The following is a 12,059-nucleotide window of genomic DNA, read 5'->3' as shown; positions in this document are numbered from 1 at the left end:
ATAAAGATTACGATTACGATTACGATTACGATTAAGCAGAGTAAGCAGGGAACGCCGACATGGCAGTACCGTTCGCATCATCTTCTTCGTTCTTTATTTGCTTCATCACTTCTTCTTTCTTCACATCAAACACTACATTTCCCCCTCTTTTTAAGGAAATGTACGCATAAATATAAACAAACTAGAAGACGAAGTACTAAAATGAACAAACTAAACTTAATCAGTTCTGAGTGCAATGATTATGGCACTGTGTGCCCAAATCTTTCTGGAGGCCTTCGCTTTCTGCAGGTCCGACGAAGGGGCTGCGTTTGCTGCGTTTGCGGTCCTTGCTGGTCAACGTCTGGTGACTTTGACATCAGCTGTTCTCCCGCCAAAGAGAAATTGTCTGACTGGAGTGTATTATCTGCTTGGCACCACGAAGTCGCTGGGGACAGGCTGTTGTCTTCCTCGGAAGTAATCTGTGGCTGGAGTTCCCGTGGAACTTTGGAGAGCTTACTGGTTTTCCAAACCTTGAAGTCATCGAGCAGGAAGGCATTTTGTCTTCGGTGATCTAGTATTTTTCGTGGTTTTGAATATTGTAAGTCACCTTTAGCGTGATGTCCTGGTAATTTTAAACGTACATAATCGCCTGGCTGAAGGGCAGGCATGCGTGCGCCTCTTGTCGTCCACGTACGTTTGTGAGGCGCGCTGATGTTTCTTGACTCGTTCTCTCAGCTCACTCATTGCTGCTGTCGGATCAGTGGAGAAGTTTTCCGATGGCCACCCGACAATATTCAGCTTCGTTCGGGGGTGCCTGCTGTGCAACAAATATGCAGGTGATACGCCAGTGGTTGAGTGAGGCACTGCACGGTACACACAGATGTATTCAGTTAGCGCTTCCTCAAGGCTTCGTTGCGCAAGTAGTGCCAGCTGGATGAATCCTTTAATAACTCGGTTGAATCTCTCGATTAGGCCGTTTGCCTGCAGGTAGTATACGGATGAAAAACTGTGACGAATGCCACGTTCCCGTAAAAAAATCCTCGAAGTCTGCCGATGTAAATTGGCTTCCGTGATCGGAGACGATCTCAGTCGGATACCCTTCACGACTGAAGAGAGTTAACAGGGATGTCGTCACTGTGTCAGAAGTCACAGTACATGCAAAAGCAATTTCAGGCCAGCGGCTGAAATAATCCATGACGGTTATAACAAATCGATGGCGCTGTGCTGCCCTCTTGATTGGTCCAACAATGGCAATACCAATCTTCTCCCAGGGATACGCGGGAAGTGGTATGGGATGCAGAGGAGCCGGAGATGTCTTTGCAGACTTGTCTGCTGTCTGGCAGATCAGACAACCTCGAACAGCGTGTTCCACTTCGGCATCCATGGCTGGCCACCAATACCACTGTCTCAACCTTTGTTTTGTTCGTACTATTCCCAAGTGTGATGACCTTGGTAGTCATCGTAGATGGGACGACAACCCGTCCTCCACGTAGAAGTAAGCCATCCACCTCTGAAAGCTCAGATTGCACTTGGTAGTATGGAAAAAATTCAGTACCTAGTTTACCTTTCGATGGCCATGTTGTAGAAAGAAAATGCTTAACTTTTTGAATTACAGCACCTGCAGATGTTGCAATTTGGATGTCCTCCTTTGAGATAGAATATTGAGTATTGAGTTTTGGCCGAAATAACTTCCTCATCCAGATTATCAGGTGATGTTGAAGGTAATGGTAGTCGGGAAAGAGCATCTGCGACGACGCGGTCCTCACCCTTCTTGTAGCACACAACAAAGTTATAGTTCAGTACACGTGCGGTCCATCGAGCGATTCTGAGTGGACGATGACCCGTGCCTTGAGAGCTCAATAAGGTGGTAAGTGCTTGATGGTCCGTGTAGAGGGTGAATGGTCTTCCCCAAAGGTACACATGCCAATGTTCTAGAGCCCAAACAGATGCGAGGGCTTCTCGTTTTCCAACAGAGTATTTGCATTCTGTTGGTGAAAGTGTTCGTGAAGCAAAGGCAACGGTTCGGAGGTTGGATCCGCTAGCTCGCTGGAGGACAGCGCCAACTCCGTATCCAGATGCGTCTGTAGTAACAAGTACTGGCGATTCTGGATTGAACATGGAGAGTGCGTTGCAGTTGGAGATCATCACTTTAATCCTCTCGAAGCACTGCTGCGCTTCGTTTGTCCACACGAATGCCCTCTCACCACGCAGGAGATCTCTCCTGCAAATCCTAAAAAGGAGCGCAGCAAATAAAGTTGAAAACCACTTTACCTCGTCGCCAAATGTAGTGTAGCCGATTGATTAAGCAAAGTAAGCAGGGAACGCCGACATGGCAGTACCGTTCGCATCGTCTTCTTCGTTCTTTATTTACCTCATCACTTCTTTCTCCACATCAAACACGACACCGAGGCAGCTAGGGTTCAAAACGTGGTGGACGAGTTCCCCGAGCTTTTTCAGCAAGGAGTCTAAAAAATTGAAGGGACTCCGGTTCGTGTGGATGTCAACCCCGCCAGTTTTTCAAGGCTCGCCAGATTTCTCTGCGCCTGCTGCCTAAGGAGAGGACAATGGCGGAGTTAGAAGAAGCATTTGAGAGTGCCGATGAAGACATAGAGAACCAAAAAGACAAGAAAAAGTGGCGATCAGGGACAACCTTGAAAAAACTGGGCGAAAGCAAGGAAGCGAAAACGGCGGGGGTGGCACAGATCAGAACCGTTGGCGACGCCGCTAAGCGTGCCAAAACCCCCAGAAACGTTTGGCGAGACTGCCAATCCCGAACGATCTCCGAAGTCGAGTGTGAGTGACGAAAATTCTTCGAAAGAGTTTGAAAAGTCAAAGCCAGACGAAATAGGGAAAGAGAAAGAGTTGTCGGTCCTGGAGAGGCTTGCCCACATTGCTTCGAGAAAGGACAAGAGCCCAATTAACTGGGACTTTGCAAAGTGGGGCTCAACGCCGCGGCTACGTCAATCAGCACATTTACAAACCAAGCCTCTCAGAGTAACATCACTGTTATCAAGACGGTCGAGTTGACACTTGGAGCTCTAAGTTCCCAGGAGGTGGCCCAGCACGACGCGGAAAAGCAGAAAAAGCAGAAGACAGACCCTAATACAGACGGCACTGCAGATGCGAGTCACGGCAGTGCAACCGAAAGAGATCGCGAAAGACCGGACCAGTCTAATGACAAGGCAGAATATCCGGGGGTTGTTGGCATCCTGAGTGAAGTCAGCAAATTCACAAAGGCTATCGAGGCTACTGGTTCCAAGATGCCGAACGGCGTTCTCGATACGCACGAAATTATCTCCAAAAAGACGATGAACATCTTGAACGAAAACGATCCCGTCCTCCCAAGAAGCGGTCAATGTTCGGCGGGACAGCAAGCCTGTCGAAGATGCTGAAAGAGGCCAAGAACAAGGCGGAGAAGGAAGCTCAGGGCCAGGAGAGCGAGAAAGCCCGAGACTCCGTCCATTTCAGCAGGCTTTTCGACGAGCACCAAGATCTGGTAAACCTGGGAGCGCTGGAAATGTTGTGCAACGAACGGCGCACTGCCGCTCAGCAGCAGCTGGGTGATTCCACGTCAATTCATGCAATGATGGTCCGGGTCATAATTTAGATATTTTTGTTAAAAATATATGTGAAAGCCATGTTTTTGGGAGGAACACTCAGCTAAATATGAACGCCGTAACAATTTTTTTCGCTGAGATATAAAATAGAGAAGCTTGAGTTGTGGAAATTGAGAAGATTTCACAATGCTACTTTGCACAGTCGTCATTTCCTTATCGAACCTTTCACGGCACCATAACTTTTTAAATAGGTTTTACAAAGGTTATAAAACACATACATAAAAAATTAAAAATATCAATAAAATATTTCTTTGCAAACAAAAATATCAAACATGGCATAAAAACGCGTTTTAGAGATATATTCACAATTGTTTTGCAAATATACCATCTTTCATAATACTTCACAAAACATATCAAAATGCGCGTATTTAAATATTCTTTACGAATATATAAAGATAACATGCCCACCTTTAAATATATTATTGTTATCAACGCGGAAATGCGGCTGATTTCTCAAAATGTGGCAAGATTGGGCGTCGATATTTAAAAAACTCCATCTTTTACTTTAAACTCCCCTTGGCACTTTGCAGTGACTTGAACTAACCTGTGATGGCAAAAGATTGAGTAACATATGACCTCCAAGCGGGAAAAGCTACGACAAACCTTCACTCGGAGCGAGCCGACGTCTTCGTCAAGGCGGCTTTGCCGCACAGCACCAAACGTTTTGAGCGTTAGTTATGGCATGTATTTTATATTATTAAAATTCTTTTTTTCATCAGGGCTGAGTATTAGTGACGCGAAAATGGACTTTGAGCTGGAATACCATTAATTAGCTTACAATTCACAGGAACAAAACGGCCCCACTGTGCGAATTCGCTAACTATGCATAGATAAGCTTAAAACTCTCAGTTATGCGAATGGCCATGTATACATCCGGCCTCTCGGCATATGATGACTTCCACAGATGAGAAGCCTGGATTCCTTTCACAGGTTTTATAGTGGTCCACTCTGCTTGCTTTACCGCACGAAACTCTCGAACCCGTTCCACAGACAGGTGGAACATGCAGACATTAGTTACTTTTTTACGTAGCACTTCCACAGTCTTTATCGGTGGCAATCGTTGAGTTGAGCGAAGATCTCAAGTTGGTGAGCGTTGGTTCTTCCACCTACTTCATCACAAGCGCTTTCTCTGTGTCCAGTGGCTGAAAAGATCCATCTTGGGGAACAGTGCGGCTTCCGAGACAATTCGTGGAATTGGAAGCGATTCTTGAAATGCGCCGCCGCTCCGTCTGACACAAAAATTATTTCAAAAAAGACTGGGAAATGAACATTAACATACTCTTTAATGACCTATGTGGCTATACTTCGTTTCAGCTTCGGTCCGAGCGCGGCCGATGTTATGAGCCGAAGGGCCAATCAGACACCGCAAAAAGCGCTGCGTCATGGCGTGCTCTCCGCTCTTGATAGGACTAGCCGGCGGAGGAGCGCGCACAGAGACACGGCGAATACCGGCTGGTCCTATCAACTGCATAGAGTACGTCATGACGATTCGCTTTTTGCGCTGTATGATTGGCCCTTCGCTCATAACATCGGCCGCGCTCGGACCGAAGCTGAAACGAAATATAGAAGAGCGTGAGCTGTGTCACGTGTCGTGTACCATCGGTGACAACGGCAAAGCTTTGCGTGCCTTGCGTGGACGTAACCACACTTGTGGAGAGAGACACGAGTTTTTTTTTCAATGAAAACTCTGCACTTCGGTTGGAAAGAGTACTGTCCATTTTTCCGCAAAATCGAAGTGGAACATCACTGCATTGGGTGGTAAGGCGGTTCTTGTGTCATGTATCAGGCTTCGTTCAAGGTCAAGGATGTAAGAATGTCTCATATACTTTTCACTCTCCTATTGCCGCAGGAAGGCAGAAGTGTCCATAACCTCTTTGACGAGTTCGCCAGCGTCCCATAACGCGAAAAAGATCTCTTCGTCTTCGTCGAGATGAAGCGACTGCAGCGAGATGCTCTGCGTTTTTGGGCACTTTTCGCAACGGCGCAGAAAGCAATCGTTCTGTGGAGCGCAACGAGGTAGATGCGCTTGAGGTCGTCTTCAGTAAATGTCTTCTTTGGGGCATTTGTTATTGCCGTTAAAAGCAACTGAAAATTGACGCAATATATGCATGCGCACACCTCGTGCTCGGGACTTTTTTTTTACCCATTTTGGTCGTAGGGAATAAAATTTGGAGATGCCTAGTTTGGGATGGGGATGGTCCTTCCTAAACAGCTGGTAAGCTTCCTTAATAGAGCGGGTCATAAACCTTTTTACGACTTTGAACATGTCGTTGATCATGGCTTTGACGGCGTCCTTTTTGTTGGGGCTTTGAACAGAGCATGCGAGGTCGTCGCGTGTGTAGTACTCAATTGCAACCCTCACGTCTTCGGCATTCGCCTTTTTCCCCATGTAGGGATCAGGGGTTGCCCAAACACCACCTTTGCGCTTCAGTTTTCATGTTTGATCAATCATGTAGGCAGTCGCTTCCGACACCAGACGCAATATTTTTTTCTTCAGGATGATTGGTGGCAGAAGCACGTACAATCGCTTGCGTTCCTGGTGGGAACTACATGCCTTCAGCACTTCGCAAAACGCGTCAAACCACTCTGCGCAGTGCTCACAACTGTCTTCGAGTTCGAGAGTTTCGTGCGGTGAAGCAAGAAAAGTCTACCACCGTAAAACCTGTCAAAGGAATCCAGGAAACTCATCTGTGAAAGTCATCATATGCCGAGAGGCCAGATGCATACATGGCCATTCGCGCAACTGAGAGTTTTAAGCTTATGTATGAAGCATAGGTAGTGAATTCGCAGAGTGGGGCCGTTTTATTTTTGTGAATTGTAAGCTCATTAATGGCATTCCAGCTCAAAGTTCCTTTTCACGTCACTAATACTCACCGCTTATAAAAATAGAATTTTAATAATATAAAATACATGCCATAACTAACGCTCAAAACGTTTGGTGCTGTGCGGCAAAGCCGCTATGACGAAGACGTCGGCTCGCTCCGAGTGAAGGTTTGTCGTAGCTTTTCCCGCTTGGAGGTCATATGTTACTCAATCTTTTGCCATCACAGGTTATTTCAAGTCACTGCAAAGTGCCAAGGGGAGTTTAAAGAAAGTAAAAGATGGAGTTTTTTAAATATCGACGCCCAATCTTGCCACATTTTGAGAAATCAGCCGCATTTCCGCGTTGATAACAAAAATATATTTAAGGGTGGGCATATTATCTTTATTTATTCGTAAAGAATATTTAAATACGCGCATTTTGATATGTTTTGTGAAGTATGATGAAAGATGGTTTATTTGCAAACAAATTGTGAATATGTCTCTAAAACGCGTTTTTGTGCCATGTTTGATATTTTTGTTTGCATTGAAATATTTTATGGATATTTTTAATTGTTTGTGTATGTGTTTTATAGCCTTTGTAAAACCAATTAAAAAAGTTATGGTGCCGTGAAAGGTTCGATAAGGAAATGACGACTGTGCAAAGTAGCATTGTGAAATCTTCTCAATTTCCACGCCTCAAGCTTCTCTATTTTATATCTCAGCGAAAAAAATGGTTACGGCGTTTATATCTAGCTGAATGTTTCTCCCAAGAACATGGCTTTCATATATATTTTAACAAAAATGTCTAAATTATGACCCGGACCATCATTGCATGAACTGACGTGGAATCACCCAGCTGCAGAGCGTCGCCGAGGACGACAAAGCTGAGCTGGACGCAAACTTGCTGGCAATGATTGACCGTTCTTCTGCGCGTACTCTTCTAGAATATCTATAGAATTATGCAGCGTATATTCTCCAGGCAGCCGGGAGAATAATTCCCCCGAAAGTCTGCCATTATAAACTAGAATTACCTCGGCTCTCGTTTGCTTTGTAATCTTCTCAGTTGTGTTAAAGCTTAGAGTGCCTCTTCACTTTTCACAGATCGCTTGCATCACGTCTGTAGTTGTCTACGTAACAGGTTGTAATAAACTTCTAGGAGAATTGAAAAACAATCTTTTGGGTCTGTTTTCCTGCCCATTTGCAAGCACCTGCGCGAGCACATTGTTTCTACGTGTTTCCTCCCTGTTATAAATAGGCTTATGAGTTTCGGGACGTCTTAAATAAGTTTAAGATAACCAACCTTGTAGACAATACTCATGTAGGGCTAGAGAATGATTTGCCTATCTGAATGGCGCGTACAAATGTGAGGTCACGTACCAGGTCTAAGGGGCACCCGTATCAAAAGGGCATCCATATCAAACGGGTATCGTTTCAGACGGGTACCCGTATCCCATAATCACGTTTGATCCAAACGGATCGACAAGTTTGCCACCCGTTTGTTGCAAGCGGGTCGACCAGTTTACCGCTTGTTTAAATTTCAAATGTTTTTTTTTTTTTTTTTTTGCAGTAGGGGAGGCTTTGCTAGACAAGCTGAAGAGGTCGTGCGGGAGTCTTCCTGCCGTAGACGACATCCCCGACGACAAATTCGGCCGACAAATTTGTTCAGCCTTGGATCAGCTGTACCCAAATCAACAATCGATAATGACCCAGCGCCAGGAGACATCTCTTCGGATCGCCGATTGTAAATCCGTACGGCACTTCGTGCAGGGAAACCCCTTATTTGCTATGAATTTCAGCACAAACGATAACCGCTGGCTTTCAGGGGAGATTTCTTGCCAGTTGGGACCTGTCTCCCACCAGGTACAGTACAGCTTGAAGACGGATGGGTTTGGCGTCGACAGATCGATCACATTTGAATTAAGAAATGTCAGATGCCAAACCCTACTCCGAAGGGCAGCAGCGACATGTCGGACTATTCTGAAGACTTCGCGCACACTGGGCCTGACGCAGATCCTGCCACTGGCCAAGGTATCACTCCGGCTGTGGAATAACAGCCGAGCCAAACGCCATGTCGAGTGCGGAACAGGGTCACAAGGATTGACATTCAACACCACACTCGCAGCTTTCAGATTATACACCTTTTACGCGTATTCGTCGCCATCTTGCGTGTTGGAGCGACAGCCGCGCCGTCTGGCGTACGGTTGTTGTGCGCCCATTTTGGTATGCGGAGAGCAGCATTGTTCCTAGCTCCCGCGTTGTCCCCATTGACCCCGTGCATCGTATCTTCATTGTTTTCCCTTTAGTGAGTTCTTAATTTGTTTCTTACTGAAAGTGTGAATTGTTCTTGTGTTCTGGCGTGTTTATTCGCCTTCATGGCGCCCGTTGCTGCGCCAACAGCGCCGAGAGGTTTCGTCGCCAGCGTCGCCGTAATCAAAATCGGAGGTATGTTGACTTTTCCTGAGCACGTTTACCAGTGTTTACTCTTCGCGTGTTGTTGTTTATGAAGAATGACAGCCTTCTGCGATTGACTAACGGAAGGTTTTTATGCGCGAGCGAGGGGGACCCTGGGCATAGAAGTATCATCGTTTAATCGTAGAAATACTCACAATGGGAGTTGGCGACGCGGGCCGAACGGTTTATTGTTATGGTGCACCGTCGAGGTACGATCGCTAGTTACCGGGACATCTGTACTTCGTATGACGCCCAGATGCGTCGGAACTATTCAGGAGATGGGGGTGAGAGGTGGGGGGGGGGGGGGGGGGGGAGGGGAGCGGGGGGGGGGGGCGGCGACGATTTTGCGCCCTCTTTTTCGTATTGTTTCTATTAACGTATTTTAACAGGCGACGCTACCAGGCAACACACAAAATTATAGTGCACATCCTCGTAGGAATGAAAATCAAAACGTGAGTAGCCAATAACAATCATTACACCCAGAGTCTTACATTTGCACCACAAGCTGCAAAATTCGTTCTACATTTGACTTGTCGTGGCCTATTACTGCACTTGTAGATGTCCGTTTCTATTCTGCCTATTTGCTTTTGTTGTGTGCTGATATTGGTGGAACTCTAATGCCACTAACTACCAGTACCCTAATTTTATGCGACATCTTTTATTTGCAGAGAACCGCCTTTACCCACATCCAAGCTGCCTAACTACATGGGAGGACAACCTAAAGAAATGGCCAGAAATTCGTTCCCCACAAATATAGTGTACTATCTTCTGAAGACCAAGGCCTGCGACTTGGAGGAGGTTAAGGTGTACAAGAGCCTCGACTCCTACAACTATGTGCAAAGCGGCTGGGTCGGAGCACTGCTGGTGCATGAGATTGTCCCGTGCACACTTCTACTAAAAGGAACTGTTCAGGTTCACAGTCTGTGAACAGGCCCAATAATGCATGGATTTGCGCGAAGAAAGATGGTGAGCTGATAACTGGTGGGTGCACGTGCATGGCCGGCAAGGCAAGAGTTTGCAGCCACGTCGGGGCTGTCCTGTGGAAAGTTGACTGTGCGGCAAGTGCTGACCTTACTGGGCAGGCATGCACCGATGCCGCAATGAACTGGAATCAGGGGACCAAGAAGAATGTTGTGCCAGCACCCCTGCACAACATCAGCTTCCGGCTCCAGAAAGGAACTACCAGGGCGGTAGAAAGAAAAGGGACTGAAGTTACAGAACCGGAGCAGTTCCATTCCTTTCGGGACGACCAAGAGCTCCAGGAGTTTCACGCAGCAGCTCCGTTCAAGAGCCTATTCTGCATACCAGGCAAGTACGAGCTATTTTTATAATTATTATGTCAAAACTCTGCGTAGTGAGCTTATGCGAAGTTCATTTTAAGTGGAAATGGCAGGTTCATTCCATCTGGCAACTACCCCAAACATGTGGAGCATTCATTCTGTCATGAAACACTAGGGTCAAAGTAGCTGTCATACTCCTTTATTAATTGTCTAACTGTTAACCATTTGGAACTCCAGTAATCTGGTCCACTTGGCAAGTATGAATTGGGGCAAGCTCTGCTAACAACACTACTCAAAAACAATTGCTCCATGCCCCTAAAAAGATGACGGCAATATTTAACAAAATAAGATCAGACGGGAAGCTTTACATAAGATAAATAACAAGATTAGAGCTGAAGGGCAACCATAGAGCTTGAGCAATCCAGAATCTGCACTATGTTAAATATTGTACTTAGTATGTACATTACTGTTACAATAAATATATAACTCTTCTGTGTTGAGCTTCTACAGACCCCATTTTTAACCAGAGAACTTGTTCCAACTGTAGAGTCACTGACCAGTCAGCTGTGTCTGCCACCCATTTTGATTTACCAGCATTGTGGTATCAGCAGGAAACACTTGAAAATAAAATACTCTGCGATAGCAAATTTCAACTCCAACACCATTTTGTCTGTCCTTGACACATCAGGTACTATTTCTAAATGCAGAGATTACCTAAACAAACTGCAACGAGCTAAGGATGCCTGTTATCATTTGTTCTTGCTTTTCTAATGTAATTAATTGATATTAAGTTGTATGTTTTGTTTTTAATTAATTATGTTTATATTGCAGGAACCCTTTTGCACGAGACCATCACAGCTTCTAGCCAGCCCCAGGCTCAACCAGTTGCCAAGGTGCCTGACCAGGCCCCAAGCCACCGAGACCACGATAGGGCAGAAACTCTTCCAGAATCGTACCCAGCATGCAACTTATTTTATAGAGACTTTGTTGTACTAACTAGTGCTGCAGCAGTGCAACTTGAAAGTGAAACACTACGAATGCCTTGTGGAAAGGTTCACGGAAGTTGCGCGTTACAGCATCCAACGTTAAGTGCGTACCAAAGATGATAGAAACATCTCATGAGAAGGCCGTTTACACCCTAACAGGCGGTTCATTCCACGGAAATGCTGCCACCAAACATGGACACATGTACGAACCCGTAGCGCGGCAGGCCTTCATCGTAAAGACAGGGTTCGCAGTTTCCCTCTGTGAAACTGTAGTTTGCGGTGAGGAGCCCTGGCTTTCTGCTACTCCTCATGGCCTCATCGAAAGTCAAAATGCCATCCTGGAGATAAAGTGTCCAGACGTGCAAGACTGCAGGGCAGTGATTGCCACTAATAAGAGGTATGACGTCCAGAGAAAAGATGACACATACACACTAAAAAAGATTGAAAGTAACGGCTTTTATAGCCAAGTACAGTGTACAATGCTCTGTAAAGGGAAGCAGCTCTGTTTTTTGTATGTGTGGTCAAAGAACAGTGATGTGTTGTTAGGGATTTCTTTCGATGGCAGCTTCATTGCTGAAAACACACCTCGGCTGAGCTGAGCCGCTTTTATTTTTCTTCAATGTTGCCGCACCTCGAAAAGATGCACAGGGGGGGGGGGGGGGGGGGAGGGAGGGGGGCAAACTGAACATGTGCCTTGAATACAGGCGACTGGCCCTCGTGTAATCAAACTTTTCCCAAAGAGCGAAAAGAACAAAAGGTGAAATAAATGAAGCAGCAGCTGGAGCAGTGACAATGCTTCATACAACAAGCCAGTGTTGACTGTCGCCAGCTCGCCATGTTTTTCAAGCTTCGACGAGGTGTGCAGACTGTGCCATTTGTCTTTCACATTCCTTGAATTATTTCATGTACACACACCACAAACAGTCAAGCAGAACAGAAATCAG

The 12,059-nt window shown here is 45.9% G+C and overlaps 2 pseudogenes; both read left to right on the top strand.

Moving 5' to 3' along the window:
- Positions 1-2,543: 2,543 nt before the first annotated feature.
- Positions 2,544-9,776, top strand: LOC115314875 (annotated as a pseudogene).
- A 173-nt stretch (positions 9,777-9,949) lies between these two features.
- LOC115312607 lies at positions 9,950-11,800 on the top strand (annotated as a pseudogene).
- Positions 11,801-12,059: the final 259 nt, after the last annotated feature.

The sequence above is a fragment of the Ixodes scapularis genome, unplaced genomic scaffold (genome assembly GCF_016920785.2).
Source record: "Ixodes scapularis isolate PalLabHiFi unplaced genomic scaffold, ASM1692078v2 PGA_scaffold3__209_contigs__length_174095766, whole genome shotgun sequence".
Classification (NCBI taxonomy): Eukaryota; Metazoa; Arthropoda; class Arachnida; order Ixodida; family Ixodidae; genus Ixodes; species Ixodes scapularis.
This window is presented reverse-complemented; position numbering and strand designations above follow the sequence as displayed.